Consider the following 21,061-nt stretch of genomic DNA (forward strand, 5'->3'; position numbering starts at 1 on the left):
CATGTCCCCTTGCACCCCCACCCCCAGCATTGCGGGGCACCTGCCAGCAGGCCCCCACTCATGTCCAACTCATGTTCCCCACCACCCCCACCCCCCAGCACTGTGGGGCACCTGCCAGCAGGCCCCCACCCATGTCCAACTCATGTTCCCCACCACCCCCACCCCCCAGCACTGTGGGGCACCTGCCAGCAGGCCCCCACCCATGTCCAACTCATGTTCCCCACCACCCCCACCCCCCAGCACTGTGGGGCACCTGCCAGCAGGCCCCAACTCATGTTCCCCAGCCAACATGTCATCACAATCTAGATCCCTGGTCCCTATGGTCAGCCTCCAAATGCAAAATACCCACCCAAGTATTGCATCCACCCACTCAGAAATGGCAATTACATGACAGAACACCAATTGCAAGTTTCGAAACAAACACATGTCCCTCACATACACCCAATGGGTGTCAGTGAATCTCAAAACCCATATCATGATATGCATGAAACCAATGAGATGATACTACACATTGAAGTTCGATAAAAAAATATGTATTAAAGGAAACATACATAGATTAAAAAATAAAGAAACAGAAATGGGAATGTACAAAAATGAAAAGAAGCATGTCCGTGAAAAAAAGCAAAACCAAAAATCATAATCCAAAGTAATGGTGTCCAAAGTCACTGTCCACAAAAGAAAATCCAACGGGAAATAATAATTGAAAGCCATTGCTCCATGGGTAAATTGTGAAAGAAAAATAAAATCCAACAGTGAACTATGTACAGACGAACAAGCCAGGGTCCATTATCCCAACAAAAGAAATGAAACCTATCTAACAACACTAACTAATAAAATAAACTATATACAAAAATGTGGGGAATGTCCAAAAGGTCCAAAATAAATCAAAAAACAAAAGGAAACCTAACACTACCTACATAACTATGTACAAGGGCAGCAGGCTAGTCTGACGGCTCACTTTTGGATGTCCCGGCCCAGGGCATCATCGAACTCCTGCTCAATGTCCCGGAGGCGGTCCTCCTCCATGGCCCCGAGGGTCTGCAGGGCCGTCGACGTGTCCACCTCCAACCCCCTGCGGATTGCCTCGAGGCACTCGGCCCACCTCAGGGCCCTCCGCATGGAGTTCTCCGCCCTGACCATTGTGAGCCGTGCCTCTTCCGCCCGCTGCCGCTCCGCATCTATGGCGTGGCCCAACCGCTGCCACACAGAAGACACTCTCTGTCCTGGGTCCTCCTGCCCTCCGGCCGATGCCTGCCCCTCCGATGTTGAAGGCCCCGAGCCTTCATGGCTCCCACCACGTTGCTGCTGCTGCTGTGCCTCTGCCCGTGCACTGCCTCCTGCTGCCTGCACATCCTCCGCCGGCTGGGGTGCAGTCGTTGATGTGGCCACCCCTGCTGGACGTCCGACTCCCGACTGTGGCAGGGATGCCTCCTCCACCAGCCTGGCCGCACCGTCAGAGGCAGCTCCACAGGGCACCCAGGTGACTGATGGGTGGGACGATGGCACGGAGGACGACTAGTGCGTAGGGGGTTCAGTTGAGGAGGGGGTCGTAGCAAGCCCCATCAAACGGAGGAATCCGGCCTGGGTGACCTGTCCCAGCAGGCTGACGTGGTCAACGAGCCATTCGAGATGACGTGCAGTCTCCTCATGAAAAGACTGCAGGTCACCTCGCATGGCCCGTTGACGCAACGCCACACCAGTCAGGACAGGCTCAACCCGGACCCGGATAGCCACGTCTGCAGGCAGAGGAAGGCCAGTTGTCGTTTGCTCATCCCCTGCCTGAAAACGGGTCTGGACGTAGGCATCCCTGCTGGTGCAAGATGATGCAGGGACAGGGACATGGTTGCACACAGGCACCTCCTTGGCGGCCTGTGCTGCCTCCTGTCCCTGGTCCTGCACTGCACCACTAGCACCAGTGGGATCCCCACCTCCAGACCCCGTCTCTGTTGCTTGCACGGCTTCCTCCTCCACCAAACCCCCCCCCACCAACCTGGATGACTCCGTGCCATCTTCCCCCGTTGGGCCCTGTGGGGTCCCAGCTGCCCCTTCTGCTGCCGAAGAGTCCAACTCCAACCTCCGCCTCTTGGACCTCCCCCGGCAGCTGCGGCCTGGGACACGGCACCGGACTCCTCACTCCCCGACGAGATGACAACATGGGAGGGGAGCGGGGCCTTGCGTCTCCGGCTGGCGGTGGGATCCCCGCCGCTGTGCTCCACAGCACCTTCTCCGCCCTCTTCATCAGTTGATGCTGCAGAAAGGGAGAAAGAAAACACAGGCATCAGGGCACTGTACAATGGACACATACACACATGACAGTTGTACATGAGTGGCATTGGCAAACCTCAGACATGCCATCACAATCCCCAACACACATGTCATTTCAACTCGCACACATGAGCCATACCACAGCCATATCGCAACTGCCAGCACCATCCATACCCATACAACAGCATGAACAGGCAAAGCTGAGCCAGACATCACATGCAACACAGGAAGTGCACCACACATGTACACACACCACCACACTTGCATGCATGTGTACACCTCTGCCAAGTGTCGCAGTGTACAGATGGGCATCCATGTCACATCTGCCAATCAGGCTTCCACATCCCGCTGTCACATGCATCCATGTTGCATCACTGTTGCACCCTTGTCAAATACACACAAATGCACATGTACACAGTGCTGATACATGCAGCTGAAAACAACATACATGCGTGACATCACGGACATGTCTACTTACATACACATTCATCCAAACATTTGTGCCCACACAACTGCATCTGGCAGGCAAGCCTACACACACAAGCACCATCCATGTCTCACACATTACAGCCCTCGCATGTGTTAGCCCCACGGCCCTGTACACCCCTACCCATACAAACAGGTGTGCAACCTGCATACTACTGAAACATCACCACACGCACAGCTCACAATCAGGATGCATGTACACTTACCGCTCGACTCCAGACGGGTCTGCCTCTCAAGGACCTGGACGTGGAGTGCTGGGGATATGTGTTCCAGGACCCTCATCTGAACTTCTGACAAGTGGCCCCGGCGCCCCTTGGCATCCGCTGCCTTCAAGAGGCGCCGGGCCTTGTTCAGGGTCCTGGACCTGAAGTCCTCCTAGCGCTTCTTGACATGTTGGAAGTCGCCGACTGCCACCCCCTCCGCGTTGATGGCAGTCACGATGTCAGTCCAGATCTGAGTCCGTCCTTCCTTCCTTGTCGGCGCGGGAACTTCAGAAGAGGGCATCATACTGCCCCAGGACTTGCTCCACCAGGACACCAACTTTGGTGGCACTGAAGCTGGTTCCCCTCTGCCTCTCTGGCCGGGGGTTGTCAGTGGTGCCAGATGTTGCAGTGCCTGACATGACAACCCCAGAGGCAGGAGTGGGTGGGCAACTGGGTCCTGGGGCTGGGCTGTGGAGCGATGGAATCCCAGTCGGGAGTCTTCGGTTCCAGCAGGGGTGGTCACAGCAACAGCACCCCTGGCTGATGTGCAGGCAGCAAATGGCAGGGCACATGGGCAGCAGGCAGTCAGGCAGCAGCAGATGGCAGGTGGGAGCGTGCTCGGGGCTCTCTGGGGCAGTAGTTCGGCCTTCTGGGCAGGAGCGTGGTCTTCCGTGTGCTTACGCGTGGCCAGCTTGATACGGAGTGATTTGGCACGTGAAAATTCTGCCCGTCAGCGTGTGAATCGAGAGGAAAGGCCCTTAGCGCGTCAGCACGCATACGCGATTCCATTGGACCAAAGGCCCTTAGCGCGTATGCGTGTCTGTGATGTATCGCGCACAGGCGCTGCTTTTCGTGGGGTGCGGTGCGTGTGTCTTGCAGGCGTTGGGGTTCACATGCTATTACTTCACAGCGGGTGGGTGTTGGCTACGCGTTCTTCTACACGCAAGGCAGACGGTGAGTGGTACCCTGCTCCCCCAGGCCCGATCGCGTGTAAACCCACCCGCGAGCCCCTGAAATACACGTACCCCGCTCCCCCAGGCCCGATCGCGTGTAAAAACACCCGCGAGCCCCTGGAATACACGTACCCCGCTCCCCCAGGCCCGATCGCGTGTAAAACCACCCGCGAGCCCCTGAAATACATGCGCCCAGGCCAATCGCGTGTGGAACTTCCCGCGCACCTCTGAAATACACGCGCCCAGGCCAATCGCGTGTGGAACTTCCCGCGCACCTCTGAAATACACGCACACGCTCCCCCAGGCCCGATCGCGTGTAGGACTTTGGCGCACATTTTTTACCTGCGCAGGGACGTTACCGCCTGCTTTCGTGTGGCGAACAAGTATGGGCCTGTGCGCGTCTTTGGCCGTGCGCTATTTTTCCCTATTCGATTCCATCAATACGTGTTGTAGGCGAGCGTGTGGGCGTTCTGCGCACTTGCCTCCTGTACTTCCCCCGTGACGCCCACATTTTCACGAGTTGTTCCCCATTCTGCGTGTGACGCCCCGTGTTACGCCTACTTTTGTTATGTGTGCCGCGCTATGTGCGAATTCGCTGTGGCCTTATCGCACGGCGTTCGATGACCTGTGCGCCAGCGTGCGCCGCGCATTTTTTCAGCGCACAGCCCACATTTTGCGCCTGCACGGACTTCCATGAATTGATGTGCGATGTTTTCTGTGCGATAATCGCACTTGCACTGCGATTTTCGCTATTTCACTACGAATCGCACGTTTTCGCACACGTGGGCCGTTTTTTCGGCGCACATTAATTCCATGAATCGGCCTGTTAGTGTCTTCAAATCTGCAGGCTAGCACCTGCTACATAACTTAATTCGTGACCACTCGCTGTTGCGAAGCGGTCACGTGTGCTACAAAAGAACCGTTGTTTTAGCAACGGCTTAACGCGGTAGTCTGAGTTACTGCAGTGAAGCCACACACGAGGATTTGCACGCTCCATGTGCTTAAAAGTATTTGATTCATGCTCAACACACTGCTCCTATCTCATTACACACACTTGTATGCCAGTCAATAATGAGGCATCTGATTCGATCCTCTTTTTTTGACTACTAGATTCGATTTGCCACGTGTGCTACAAAAGTACCGTTGTCTCAGCAACGGCTTAACACGGCAGTCCGAGTTACTGCAGTGAAGCCACAAACAGGAGGATTTGCACGCTGCACGTGCTTAACGGAATATTTCATCGCATTTACCTTATTAAATACAAGCATATGCCCGTAATGACGAGGCATCTGATCTGATCCTCTTATTTGATTACCAGATTCGATTTGTTACGAACATTATTGGATTTTATATTTACCCCTGCTATCCACGACATTGCTGTTGGCCCATCTCTCTGTGGGCACTACGCTTTGTTCTACACCATTTGCAACACCAATAAGGTAAAACTAAACTTCATTGCCTTATGTTACTATTGATTTACATTTCATATCACTTATAGGGTATTCTTATGTTGTCTTTTCTATCCACCAACTATTGAAAACACTGCTGATCGGTATGTTACATTTTCTTTTATTTTTCACAACAAATGTGCTTATTATGATGTTAATGTGTTTGTACATATCCACTCTGATTACTAGACTTGCCCTGAAGAAGGAAATGATTTCCGAAATGCATTGGCATATTTCAGTCTGAATTATGTATGGATTGTGGCAATTGCTACCTCACTAAGAATTCATTAGTGACACTTTTTGTTTTGAATTTCTTTTGGATAAATAATCGTTTTGGATACTCAACCGTGAAACAGACTAATTTTTTTGATTAAGCATTATACATTTTTCATACCTGTTTATATTGCTTTGAACTTTGAATAACTACGTACCCAGATTGGGCCCAAAAGAGAGCGGCTGTGTGACCTAGTATTGCTACCTGGTCTTTAGCTTTTGTTGGATTTTTTGAGTCAGGGTGTCTCCAGATTTATCACAGCCAGCTCCTTCAGAACTACTATTCTGAACATTTAACTGTTCTCCTTTTTTACATTGACTTTAATATTGACTTTAATATTGACTTTAATATTTAGAGTAATTTTTGAATTTTGTGGTGCCCACTCATCTCGCCGTTTGCCATCAACAGTAAGACAGACACAAGTAACCACAGTTTAAGAGTGTTTATTGAACTCTCAAGTGTGTGATAAACGCCGATCTAAACCCAAATCTAAATATTGGAGAAACTACGACCATCAAATAATAAAGAATGCAGGCCTATTGGAGTCTTGTCAACATAAAAGGGCCTATACTAAAAAACCTATTGTCAATCCTTACTACTAATTTACAAATAATGTTGGGTGAAGTTCATGAAAAAGAAATGTGTTCACAAAATGATAAGTTAGGATGATAGGGCCTTGGCCTCCCTTCCCCACGTTTTCAGCACGGGACAAGGCGGTTCACTAGAGCAAAGCACACACTCTGGCTTCTGCAGCACAAGGATACAGTTCTAATTTCACAATTCAGGACCTCGTGTGTCCAAGTCTATATGCTTCTTGCAAGTCTCTTGACTCAGGGGGCTAGTGTACACAAAACACGTAAATGTTATTTTCCCTTTACAAAACTCAATTTGTGTGTTCACCCTGGATCCCCTTCAGCCGGGCTCAGATCCTTTTCAAAACCAAAAGTTCACTTTTGGATCCCCCTTTTCCGGGCTCAGATCCCTTTCAAACTATATTCAGATAACTTTCTCAGGTAACTCATGGTTCATCCCGGATCCCCCTCAGCCGGGCTCAGATCCCTTTCTTTCGCTCAATTAGTCTCCGTCAGCCGGGCTCGGACCAATTAGGTTGTACTTTAAACTATTGAAGACTTTCGAATGTTCACAGAATTTAGCAAGACCCTTTGCATGACCACTTCGATATCAGCATTCCTTTTTCTCACACTCCGCATCAGTTGGATACCTAACAGAGACCTTTGAATGAGGGTCCACGTGGCACTGGACCACTCAGTGTATGGTTATCTTTTCTCTCAAAGTTAAATTATAAAGTTCAACTATTTCTTTTGGTTTCCAATTATCTCTGCGTCTCTCTTTGCAAACGCCTCACACACTGTTCTCATTGTACAAGGTTGCCGCTTGCAACCTTGGTTCAAAACACAAGCTGGTTTGGTATCAGTCTCCCCGACTGACTCACCATCTGTGCTGTCTTTTCTGACGCCGCTTTATTGTAGGAACCAAGGACAATACCACAGCGGCAATCGTGCCTATCCACCTTGGTTATCAATGCAGGAGAGCCCCGGGCACCTCTGGTACACTGCGCATGTTTGATCAGTCTTAGTTCCTGTTTTTCGGTTTCTTACTTACCAAAGCTCACGAAAGTAACGGTATGTAGAGGTCACAAGTACTTCCCTCCTTGCAACTCTCTCGCCATCTTTCTCCTTGTATTAAATTGCTATCTTTGAACTGCTGTTTCCTTGTGTGGTTCCCTCGCTCAGATCCTGCTCTGCCTTTTATCCATGTGGGAAGTGTGATGGAAGTCAGATGTGTGTAACAATCTGTAATTGCCTGACCTTGCCTGTCCATGGTGTTGGCACATGTCAGGTATGCGGCTCTGGTGTTAGTCCATTGTCGCTCACAGTGAACTGTCCATGAGAAAGTGTTTGTGTCTGAAAGGGGGGTTTATGGGATGGAACTCCTATGTATCCTACCTGGCAATATGGGGAAAAGGTGTTATTGGGAAGGGGATACCGCATCTTGCCATCCGGTGTCCTACTTCCACTCCCCGAGGACCCCCCATCCAGGTGATCCTCCTGCACTGGTCCACTCCCAGGAACTGGATTCAAATACGATGGCCACGAGGATGACAGATCCCTGTGGACTAGCGGGTGAGACACCTTCAGGTTTCTCACACAACTCCCACTATTTTCTTGGCAGAGTGCCTATAGATAGAGACTGTGACATATACAGAGCTCTTTTGCTTGTCACCCTGGTGACCGAATGAGGTGGCTCACGAAGATCATTCTATCCATCAACAAGTGTGGCTGAGCAACAAGGTTTCCCAAAACTGCTCTTTGAGACTTCCATGCATTTATGCTCATGATTCAGGTCAGTCAGAACTCCTCTAGAAGAGATCTTCAGTTCTGCTGAGACTCAGGAAATTAAGCAGCTCTTGCAAAGGGCCAGATCTCCAAAACATGCTCAAATTAGGAGCCTACAGCATTTTAAATTAAAGTCCCTAAATCTAGCTGTGGGATTGCTAGTTCTGCAAGAGGACAATATAAACCTCCATGAAGGAAGCCACCTTCTATATTTTACTTAACTTAAGCAGTGTTCTGGAGATTACCTCACTATCGAGCCCTCTTCACAGATCCTGCCTACTCCTCAAGGAAGGTGGCTGTTTGCAGAGCATTTTGGACAAATGTTATCTCCAACTTCTGCCCTTCCAGTTGGTGTATCAAATTGGTACTTGTCCCCTTTGACGCAAGAGCCAAGCAGACCACCCACTGAAGAGGCTCCAATCTTTGGTGTGGTAGTTGTCAAAGATGATGGAATGTTTGTCTGGCTACAAAATGACCTACATTAAACCGACTCTGTGGGCAAACTATGATACTTTCTGTGGAGTGTCAAAGCCGGCTTTCTAACTTGGTGATGGCATTTTTACTGGTCATACATCTTCTGGACCAAATGTATCGAAAGGTACACTGAACAATCCTCAACTGATTGATGCGAGATTCACAGTGGGATTTTCACACAACTAATTAGTTCACAGAAATAAATGACGATTAGGTCTTCTCAAAAAGGTCAAAATTCTCAAATAATTAGGCAACTGAAAAGAGCCCAGAGAATAAGCTGCCTTCACGTGCACGATTCCCAAAATGCACTGATCTCGATCTTCGCTATGTTAACAGTGCATTTAATAGGGGGCATGGACCATCCGGCTCCTTAAACATATGCACTCAACACTGATCAATTATCGGGCACTATTGTGGGAACATTAAAAGACCAGTCATTCTGAAATATAAATATTAAAAAAGAAGAATACAAGTCAAGCAAGACAGCCGCTTTCTCGGTTTGAAAACGTACAGAAAGTTCAGACCTAGTTTCTATGCATTGAGTGTTTCCCTACGTCTTTTCAAACAGGGGTATGGAGATGCAAAGGTTTCCTCATACAGATAAGTGCAACAGAGTTTGGATGGGCTTTTCTGTGCAGGGAATCTCCTCCTTCGGCCCCTGAATTCGTGCAATTACGCAGCGGGATTCGCAATTGGGATCAGAAGATGAGCGTTCGGTCCAATCCTACTTTGTAAACCATTATCAACGCATCTCCTTCACTTGCGTGAAAATAATAACATTTTGCTAACCTACCTACGTATACTATAGACGAAAGTTGTTGATCCCATATATTGTGATTAATAACAGATTGAGCTCAAGAAGAGCTACAGCATTTTTTTCGCAAGAAGTGGGTGAGGAATTTTCTAAATACCTCGACGCTGCATGGCGCAGATGACGCACTTTAATGAAACATATGGTAGGATTGCTTGTATGTAAATGCTATGCTCGTGTACTGCAGTTTGTCATTTTAAAAATGCTGTGTATTTAATGTATGAATTATGAGTTATGTGTTGATGGGCATTTGTTTTTATCTGAATACAGCTTATCTGACCTCATGTGAATCGGATCCTTAAAACGAACACTTCCCCAGCGTAGGTCCGTTTGTGAGGGATGGTGGATGTGAATTGCAAATAACAGAAACGAAAAAAGAAACATATCTCCCTGACTGCACGCACGGTTGAACATTTAGAGCAATGTAACTGTGTGGCCAACTCCCAAGAGGTATGGTTCAGATTAAGCACGTACACTGTCAAATAATAAACTTTACCAAAGTTCCCCGGCACCGTGGGTCTCGAAGCACCCAAACACAAACATGCCTTTTCAATGTGTTACCAACTGCTCTCGGGACGAAGAGACACGGCAGTACAAGACACGTGTTTACGCATTTAATGACTATGCCGCATGTATGGCTCAAGTAGCGGGAAGAAGAGTCACTCTCCACTGAGAAGATACAAACAATGCACTATTCAAAGGCGGGTGTCACGCGCCATCATTATAGCATGGTAACCAGGGTTACGGGAGCCAGTCGCTAAGGTCTGCTAGTCATGCGAGATATCACACGAAAGCATCTCTGAATAGGGCACTACCCAATAAGAAAACAAACACAAATATAGACAAAAAGAAGAAGAAAGAAAAATCAAGGGCTCAGGAGATTTTAGAGAGGAGCATGACAACTCAGCAAGATAAGTACTGGCAGTGGGCACTTCCGCATGGCCTGCATCCACAGGTTCAAATCAAACTAGGACCAACTCAGCCACGCATGGTTCAAAACGTCGACAAATTAAGTGATCTGCTTACAAGCCAATGCAAGGTGCAGCACTGCGTCCTGTGTATGACGAGCTCTGGGCTGGCTTTTTTCTATTTGGCGTGTTTACTCACAACAAAACAAAAAAAACTTTGAATCCAAAAGCATATTCCTACTCTTCCAGAAGTGGAAAAAGCCCGTATTAATAACAGCAATTATTACAGTGCTTTGAAGGGAGAGGACTTTGTTACCAGTGGATCTGGGATGTTCCACTGTAAAAGTTTGTTCTATATCTTTTCCCTGCTAACTGTTGGGGGCTGCTCCGGATCACCGGGCAGCCCCATGCTCGGGTCGGGTGGCACCCGACAACACACACACTTAGGCGGCGCCCATGCCGCATACTCAGGGGTGGGGGTTCTGCCCACCCCGCTCCAGGGCACCGGAGCTCCGCACACGTGGCCAGGTCCACCTGGCCACCCAGGCTGGGGTCACATCCCCAACCCGCCTCACATGGCTGGGGGACCCACAGGGACGGCGTTGCCCGGCAGGGGCACCGTCCGGACGGCGTTGCCCAGCAGGGGCACCGTCCTTAAGCTGGGCCCCGTCCGTGGGCCCAGCACCAACAGCGCAGCACCAGCCTGGTGCAGAAGGAACGACGCTGGAGCCAGAATGGGAGTGACTGGCGAGCCGGAAGCGGCTCGCCTCTTTTATTATGTTGGTTGCGTGGCTACTGCCACGTGACCCATTACAACATCCTGGGAGCTACCATGCTCCCAGGAGGGGTTCACATGCAACACTAACTCGATCAAAGAGTTAGACGTATGCATGGAATGGATGTAGGTGGCTCTTATCGGCCCTCTTTTCACTTCTGATAAAATGTGTTAAAGTAATGTTCCATTCAAGGTCATACCGAGTGCCTTACTAAAACTGACTAGAAAACGAAATAAAATACCTAGATGGTCCACCAAGGTTTCCAAATCTCTTATGAGCAGTGCTGCAAATATTCTACGAGATGCATCAGGAATGGCGACAGGCATATATATCATTGTTTGGATTAGAGTGGTCACCCTTCATGTAAATGGGTATAATTATAGAGGATTTCCAGGTTGGTGGACATTGTGTTAGCAAAACATCCCCAAACGGAGAAATTAAAAATCAGGATCGTTCTTGCTAGTGCAAGGAGAAAAAGTGCGGACCCGCAGCCTTGAGGATTTTACTGAACAAACAACTGCATACACATCTTCTTGAGACCACGAAGGTCACAATATTTCCATAGAAGTGGCATTAGGAATAGATGTTAAAGGCTCATTCACCAGACGGGCATACATTTCCCTATAGAAACTTGCGCCCAAAAAACCTTTGGGTGGGGCGCGCTATATAAATAAAACAAACAAACTGGACCGAAAGAGCCTTCTTCTATGCAACTGGAGTCCCTCGTAACGTTGTTCCCAGTTAGTTACTGTATTGGGCAGGTCCCAAAACTTTGAGAAGTGGACATGTTTTAAATATGTCAAAGTACCCCGACTATCATTTAAATATAGCTTGTATTTTAAGCTTTTCGTGTAGTTTCTGTATTTTTGCAAGATCTTTTTTTGGAAGGAGCCTCATTTCAACATGTTCGAGAGTTTTCCTTTGCGTTAACACCCAACTGTGCCGTCTTATGGCTACTGATACCCTATGGTCGAAGGTATGTTTTGGCCTTCTGGAATTTCTCAATCCTAGTCTTCCCAGTCAAGCTCTTTAAAAGAGTAATAATTGTCTCGTATCGTTCGACAGAGAGGATATCGTGAGAAGTCTCCTGGTGGCATTGCAACACCAAATGCTTAATCACAGCCATAAATGTATTGCAAAGGGAAGAATTACACTTCACAGACAGCACCACCACTTATCAGGGGCTCCCAGCCAACAGAGTTCTCATCTCATGCATCCCTCTAGGAACGGCTGTGGTAAATGTGATAGTCGAGTGGTCACAAAACTCTTTGAAAGGTGAGCACAAGGATAATAAATTCGAGGATACATAGACCTATTCAATTCACAAAGGGCTCAAAGCTCTTCTGCAGGTAGTGGTTTTTATCGATGGTAACCAGAACCTTTGGGAGCAAAAAGGTGCAAGTCCCATATGTCCATAAACGTACTGCAAAGTAATCCTCGATCAAAAGATGCTGAAGAAGCCTTTGTGATGGAACCGAAGTTCTAACACGAGGCATCAGGTCCACAGCAGAAGAGGAATTAAAATCCCCTCCAATAAAAATGATTTTGGCACAGCCTTTGCCCAGCCAATCCCCAATATCATCATCTAGGGCAGATTTAATACCATGACAGTAGTATTTCTGCGGATTCCAATAGATATTAATGGCTAGAAATTCACTTGGGGGGTTCTCAAAGACTGCCAATAGACCAGCATTAGATGTACAAATAAAATTTGGGGGGGGGGGACAATTAGGGAAACCTGTGGTGTAGTTCAGAAACACGTTATGGTTGACTAGTGCTGGAGAAAGACTTGAATGGTTAAGTAGGGAAGGAACAAGGGCTAGGGCACCATTGCAATAGGGTTTATGCCTTTATAGATTTAGGAAAAAGTTCACATTTCAATCCTACCAAGACTGAGATAAACACATTATGGGTAAATGGCCGCCAAATAAAAATAAGCAGTACGGTAGGAGCGTTAGCCACCTGACAAAAACAAATCAAAGTACTTAAATTGTTTTATGTTAGAACTACTTGAATTTACCATTTTCATAGTATGAGCCGCTAGAAAAATAGCCACGAAGGAATGAATTTGTAAATGTACATCATCACTGTATTTAATCACATTTCCACATTATATCTGCATTTCTATGGAGGCCGGGGGCAAACATTAAAGTCGCCGTAAAAAATTAACTTGCACATAATTTCTTACTTGCGAAGAGTCAAATATCATTAGCCAATGGCTAGTAGCGAGTGAAAATGTTGCGCCGTGTAAGGATCCATTACATCCGTGATTTTAGTTCACACGGCTTGCATTTCACTGTGTACAGATTTTAAGTACAGCATTTGTATCCTCTAAAGAACATTGATTTGTGTTCAAGACATGTTGCTTCATTTTGGACGAAGGCAATTAAAAAATGATTAACTCGTACACATCGGCTTTGGAAAATGAAGGCACACAGAAAAAAAATCTCAGTATATTTTTACTTTATGTTTTGTGGAGCACTAGCTCACGGGAATGCCACGTCAAAGATCTAGTTGGTGTTACATTCATAAGTAGAGTTTGTTGGAAGCGAGTACAAATATGGTTTAGTTGAATAAAAGAGACGCATGCAGGGTGATTCAGCAACATAGTTCACGGTTTAGCAGATATGTTGTTGCTTAGTGGTGCAGCGAAGGACAGCTCATATAACTATTCACAGAGACCAGAGGCAAATTCCTGGTTAGGTTTTATACAAGGAGCCACACAGTGGCATTTAAGTGCTAGCAGAGTGATCAGGAGTTCAGGGTAAATATACATTTGCAGGTTTAATGTTCTGGCTTTCAAGTAAAGGTAGGCCTTTTATATGGCCCGTTATTTAATTAAATTTTTTTAAATTTCCAGTACTTGGGTTCGATATTTAGGTTGGGTGGTAAATTGTTTCCATGTTTGGTGCCCACCGCTGCCAAGGCTCTCCATCTGAGTCACATGTCTTTTGAACCATGGAAAAGTCATTTTATTAAATACAGATTAAGGCTCTTTGGAATATTTATTGATAGATTAAGGCTATCTTTGGAACTTATTTGTTGATGTAGGGAGGACATTTTTGGTCTCGGGGAAATGAGGCATAATGCTATGAAGATAATGTGTTTACCTTGTGGGACCTACAGAGTTGTTTTTAAAGCTGGAGTGACAGGAACCATGGTTTAAGACCTAGGTTGAGACCAACGCCTTTATTTTGGATAAGCTGTAGCGGCGGGATCTGTGACCTTTGGCTCGCTAGAATTTGTACTTCGCATGATCCCTCACGATTCACTATACTAATTAAGGCTGATGGGAGTTGTAGTCCAAAAACTCTGGAGAGCTAAAGGTTGCAGAACCCTGCTGTAGCAGATCGATCACATACTCTAGCCATGAGCATACGAGTGCTCGAATTATGTCAACCGTTAGGGTCTATTCAAGGTAGGAACGATTTTCCTCAAGATGTGTAGTTGGAACTGAGATGTTGAGTAGTCCAGAACAGTACAAGAATTGCCTTAGGAAAGGTATGTGGATACTTAGTGACTAGATTGTTTAGCTACGAGTCCTGAGTGTAGCTGATACCAAATAGGACACACAATGTACAATACCAGAAGGCTGTGAAGCATATCAGTTTTCAGAGTCTAGCCACGCCCATAGACGCAGTGGCATTTCATACATGAAGATAAAGCTTGGTGCCACCAGAGAAATGTAGGGAATCTCACGTGGGACAACAGTTACCAGTCAATGACTACATATGGTGACGCGATCCACCATTGGCAGGGACTGCGACACATGGTAGAGGAAAATGTAATTTTAGAAGCAGGAGATGTGGTGCCTTTTGACAAAGTCCCCAAGGGTAAATGATGTTCCGCTAGGCAGTGTACTCCAAATCACACCGACTAAATGTATCCGACTGTCTAATGTAAGATCCCCATTGTGCAAAACCCTATAAAAAGCCATCTCTGCTCGGGCCAGTCTCTCAGGACAGGGACGTTGACGATTTTCCTGTCAGTTTCTCTGCCGCAGTAAAGAAAGAAATCGGTTTCTGCTATGTGCTGCTGTTTTAAACCAAGTTTTGGATTGTATTACCAGTTCTGGCAGTTTGTTTGTAGTCTTGAAAGCCAACAACCACAAACGTGTCAGCATGGCAAGGTATCGTCTTTGTCAGCTTGGGTACAGTGGTGTTTACTTTTTCTTGACAATAAAGAAATTGTTCTTTTTGTCTGGCTACCAAAACGATCCGAGAACCGTGTAAGTACACTGCTTAGCTGCCAACGGGGCGAGGTTCATGTTCCACAAATGCAATAAATTAGCCAAATAAATGCAAAATAATGCCCGCATACTTTGCCCCGTGACATTTGTCGTGGATATTAGTTCAGTTAATGTTCCAGGATAAACATATTTCAAATATGGAATGTAGCTGAATACATTAGGTTTCTGCCTGATCAAAATCTTTCTTGTGTGGTTCATTTAGTCTATTTTCACGAATACAGAAGTTGGTCCTTCAAAAGGATCTGTGCCATGAATCTCTAGGCAGACTACTCGTGGACAGGGGCAAGCTCCTGGAATGCTCCAGCAGGACCTTGCTGGGTTGGGGTGTCCCTTGTGAGCTGTGCCAGAGGTTTGGTGGACTACTCCCAGCATAATTTAGAGAATTTCAGCGTAGATTAATTATGAAATGCATCATGATTTCGGGGTAGAGAAGGGAGCCTGGCACACAGTACCTCGGTCGGGTCAAACCTTAAATATTACAGCAGCCAATCAAACAATGACATGGGGTCGAGCTCCCTACATTTTTGTCTAGAATTCCATTTCAACCAACTAGAAAAATAGACCTAAATAGGATACAAAATAAGTTCATGAACAACATCGAATTTGAAACTGCAATTGCAGAAAAGTCTAATCAACACACTCCCAAACTATTCTATTGGCTTTTGCTGAAAGATTCTAACCATCGTTCCCTTGCATTTGTCGTTGTCCCGTAGCACTTTCAACCACTGTAATAGTCAGCCCTACAGATAAGGGGTACATCAGCTACTTTTACTCCCTAAAAATAGGCAAACACTCCCAACAGAAAATAGGAAATAGACATGAAGTTACTTGTGCCCCTGCTTTCACTCACACAGCGATATGGATATGTTTGGTCCAGTAGTGCGCGTAGTACCGCAGGAAAAACTACTATAATAACTGCCCGATAAGAAGAAGTCAACATGCATCTTTTAATGTTAATGAAAAACTAAGTGCAAAGAAATTATTCCAAAAACATTTTTACTCACTTATAAAATACTCCTATTTGGTATTGGACTTATTTTCTGTAAAAAATAAATTTCACTCCCTGTAAAAAATAAATTTTACTCCCAACTTTAAAAAAAATAGGGAGTAAAATACTGCCACTTCCAAATCTTATTTGTAGCACTGGTAATGGTTCAATATATGTTCAAAGGCATGTCAATAGCTGCTGATATTAAAACAAATAAAAAACCTGTTTCCATGTTCAACAATAAAACAGTATTATTGATTGCTACCACTATTCACGAAGGCTCTTTTAAATCTCTCCTCTAACCAGTTCCTCAAAACCATAGGACATACTAGGCTTTCCCTCTGCATTGCTGACAGCCAGTTTAGGAATATTCAATAGCTGGCAGCATTATGCCACCCAAGTGTGGCCTGCAGAGGGCTGGGTACGCAACAACGCGAAGCACTGCCACCACTAATGGCTCGTGTGCCCCTTTAACTGTAACTGCTAAGAATGATTAGGTGTGTCCTGAATTCCCATTAAGAATTATCGTAGGCTATGTCCACGTCTGTAGTTAGTGCATTGCAATGGGAGCCAGGAGTTATGTCGCAAGACCACTGAACTAATGACCTAACCCAGGTGGTCACAATGATAACGTTGTTGAGCAAGGCCTGCTCGCTAATTACCTGCCCAGGTTACGTGCTTTGTCCAACTGAAACCCCAACCCTCTACCATCAATCTCCATATCTAAATACTCCCAAAAATACCTCCTGCTAGCAGTTTGCTTAAAGCGTTAAGCTAATCATGCAGGCTTTTCTGGACTACAACCCGGTGCTGTGCGGCTCCCACCATTTTTGATACATGTACTAATGACAGCGGGCTGCAATGTGAGATAAGTGTTCACACGTGTGCAAACCATTAACGAAACCAGGCGAATGGTATATTGGATGCAGCCGTAAGAATGACAATGAACGAATGCTGCATGTGTGGTGGTTTACTGCACCTTGCAGGGTTATGTTTATACAACTTGTTTTACCGTTGCTGTGGTGAAATGCTGTATTCCTGCTGAAGAGATTCACTGTGTACATGTGTAAGTTTAGGGATATGCGAGTACAATCAGACGAGTGCTGGAGCTATCGGAATTTACTGGGGCGTTTGCATAAGTATTGAGCACGCACGCTGAAAGGGGCGCTGGGCTACATTTGCGAATCGAGAACTAGGACATGGCGTGCCTCCATGTATCAATTGTTGGGACTATAATCAGACAGGGGTACAAGTGGGACGGTGCGAAAATACTGCTAGTCAGGGTGAGCACAACCGAAACAACCCAACTACGTAAAAACTTACGGGGAACGTGATGGGTCATTGGAACATACGGTGGGGGGAGTAGAGGGTGGCAGTTACGGGTGGCAGTTACGGGAAGCAGCCGAACAAGTGCTGCTTCTGTGCCCGCACACGGTACTCACACTTCCTATGCTGGCTGCTGCACGACCAGGGCTGTTGCCCAGCAGCCGCTGTCCGCCGCCCCAAAACGAACTCCTATGAGCAGCCGAGGACGTTCCTCCCCCTGCAATGGAATCTCCGGCCCCGCCACCAGCTGACGCTGCTGCGTGGCAGGAGCAGCAGCAGCCAGGACAGGCTCACAGTGACGGAGGGCGACTTTACTTCCGGTGCCAGCCAAGCAGGCTGCCTGCACAGGCTCGGAACCCCTTCCTTTCTCAATTTTGCATCGAGGGAGGACTATACCAAAACAGACCCGTACCACCGTTCTTCCAGAGGATACACCCAGCTGCCGTAATGCAGCTAAGCCTTTGTAAAATATGAGTTTTAGGGAAGCCGCCCATCTGTGCACAGCTAGGACAGTAGAGGTCGCTACAGGGCCGATCAGTGAAAGGCACACAAGCGGCCTCTTCACTGACCAGTGTAGTGAACAGGCGTAGAGTTAAGCCAAGCACAGCTTCCACATTCAGTCCTCAAACAAAGGGGAGGAGTCGTTGTTTTAAATTAGATGTAGATTGTATGCAGGGGCCAGCCAAATATTACACAAGTGCTGTGGCCACCCAGCGTGCAATTGTCATCATTTGGAATGCGGAGTGTAATTGCCTTTACGCTTCGTTTTTAGGAAAAAATATTGTAGGCTGTGTTTATGGATTCCTGTGGAATCCCAGTATTTAGCAGATGCAAAGGCAATGCAAATTCGATAGGAATACATTAGTTTTATGCTTGCATAAACGTTTCTGCAGGCATAAAACATGGTGCTCTTTCAAGATGGAGAAGAAAAGCAAAGTAGAGATAAAAACGGGTACAGCATTAAATGGAGCGGTAAAAGCATTATGTTTAAGGCACAGCCCCATACAAAATGATCATACAGTGCGCAAGGCGTGCATCTACTGTCACAAGCAATATGCATGCTGCGAAACAAGCTTCCTAACGTGAAAATCAAAATAAAACACTAATGAGCTAATTTTGCTCCAGTTCATAATTTGACAGCAGGTACCTTGTACGTTTACACTCGGGCATGTACGCCGCCTTTTACCCTGCACATTTGCACTGCACTGTGCAAATGAGTAAAAAACCGCCTACCATGCGTGGCAGGCAGCATGAACAATGGATCCCTATGGAGTCTGCCTGCTTTATGCTGGCGCATAATGCAACAGGCTCCATAGAGAACCCCAGCATGTGCGCCAGCATGCAAATGCATGCTGGCGCAAATGCTGGGGCATTTATGGAGAAAGGGGCGGCGGAAACTCCAGTTTCATTCCATCCCTCCTCTCAACCATATAAGTGAATGGAAATAGCGTGTGACATAAGAAATATTGGCTTTATGTATGTTTCTTATGCTACGCCCCCTACGAACATGAGCCCTTAGAACCGAAAATTGTTTTTTTTATAACGCGTATAAGAGACATTTGAAAATAATTGTTGCAAGAAACAGTGAAAATGTGTCTACATTTTATTGTAGCAGTATCCATTTACTGTTATTTGCAGTTGGTGATAACCTTAACTTAGCATCCTTTGCAAGTGCACCTGGGTGCAATTTATCCTGCAATGGTGGAAAATTAGGGTCCTCACTCCCACCCCCTTCTTATTCATAAAGCGCACACACTCAGACCTCGCCAGCTTCCCTTTGAAAGGAAAGGCTGCAAACCCACTGGCATTCATGCATTCACAGACTGATGTTGCAAACCGAGTATACAGGCCCAGCTTTTGAGTAAATCATGATGCATTCGAATGTCATGCTGTTTCTGCACGCAGGTGTGGGGCAGATGCGTAAATTCCTCGCCCACCTCCTGCAGAAAATGCACAATTATCTCCGCCCTCATTGATTTCACTGTACATGTGGAGGCATGATTCCGTGTGGATATCTATCTATTTATTGCACATGTCGATGCAATGTAAAATGCAGAGGTGTTCCAGGCGTCTTTTTTCGGTTGATTTCAGAAGTGGATTTTAAATCGACACAGAGACCTGGTCCGCCAAGGTTTCCATGCAGATTGAAAACCCATTTGCGGAATAAAACAAAATTGTACACAGAGAACTTGCTAAGTGTATACTATGGAGACATATTTGCGAAACTAAATTGAATCATGTTCATGTTGTCAATCATTCCTTGTTGATTATTTCTCTTTCTGCCATTTTCTTTTACAGCTTTGACTTTTAAGCAATGAGGACTCTGTTATGTTCTTGTTTATAACCAGTGCTTCCTCCGGTGTGCATGTGTGTGGAGTTTGGAGTGTTGTGGGTAGAATGTGGAATGAAAGGCTCGAGGGGTGGGACGAGAGACGGTTGAGAGAGAGGGTGGATGCAGATGGAGCGCTGCGTCGTTATGGAATACATTTCCTTGAAGTCACTCTCAAGCCTATTCCCATCATTACCAAGGTGCTACATTTGGCGGCGAGGATAACGTCCCTGCTGAACCCGCGCACAGGGCTCCAGAAGGCTAGAGGCTCTCTCTGAGTTGAACCACCAGCAGGCCGAAAGTCACTGAGTCCTCAAGTAAGGAGCGCACAGCCAAGCAGCTAGCAGCAGCGAACGTAAGCACAATAATTAAACAACCTTCTCCCATATATATATATATATATATATGTAATTGCGAGTGCGAGCACAAGTGGATCAGTTGAACAAGACGATATCGTATCGTCGTAAATATTAGAGTAAAGGATCCTAAAGCATCACAAAAACATGCCACCGTCTTGGAAACTCCTAAATAGAAGTCAGGCAGAAATCATCATTCACCCAGCTTTTCCTCCTCACAGTGAAAAAAAAAAAGATTTTTTCCTTTCTTTTCCTTTTATCTTCCAAACATAAGTCATGTAGAATAAAGACTTAAACATTGCATAATAAGAATAATAGGAATAGAAAAGAGAAAGGATGCAAAGAATAACAGTACATCCTCCAGAAAGTTTTATACCAAATCGTGGGCAACTGAGTGTGGTGTGGCCAGAATGGAGGGAGTACTGGAAAAACTATATAAAGACAGTGGAACAAGATGGGTTGTCTCCACAGAAGAAAAAGATACTGTTATTACATGCATTAGGGCTTGTAGGACAATGTAAATATGGAGAGTTACCAGAGCTGTCGGGAGATGAAGCTGGTGATGTGGATGAATATCAACTTGCACTAAGACAATTGGAAAATACTATGCTACTATGCTCCAGAGGTAAATGTTGCTATAAATAGGTAACATTTTTACACGAGATCGCAAAAGGAGGATGAAACAATTGAAGAGTGTGGGTCAGCTCTAAGGAAATTGTCGCAGACTTGCCATTTCAGCACAGGCATCACGCTGGATGAGTTGATTAGAGACCAGATTATTATACACACCAGAGACCCGTTGATACAAGAAAGATTGTGGATTGTGGGCAACCCCACATTGCCGGATGCTGTAGCTAT

General features: G+C 46.3%; 1 protein-coding gene across 4 annotated transcripts in view; it reads right to left on the reverse strand.

The window, feature by feature from the left end:
- The window catches only part of ATG4C (autophagy related 4C cysteine peptidase), a 522,028-nt gene extending 503,907 nt beyond the window's left edge, over positions 1-18,121 (reverse strand). The window contains exon 1 of one of the 4 annotated variants that reach the window (XM_069642011.1): positions 17,635-18,121. The gene's annotated coding sequence lies outside the window, so the exon portion shown is untranslated. Of the gene's footprint in view, positions 1-17,515; positions 17,535-17,634 lie in introns of those variants that run through there. The other 3 variants (XM_069642014.1, XM_069642012.1, XM_069642013.1) reach the window with 3 other exon arrangements.
- Between the last annotated feature and the right edge of the window lie 2,940 nt (positions 18,122-21,061).

The sequence above is a fragment of the Ambystoma mexicanum genome, chromosome 1q (genome assembly GCF_040938575.1).
Source record: "Ambystoma mexicanum isolate Mex_15411 chromosome 1q, UKY_AmexF1_1, whole genome shotgun sequence".
NCBI lineage: Eukaryota > Metazoa > Chordata > Amphibia > Caudata > Ambystomatidae > Ambystoma > Ambystoma mexicanum.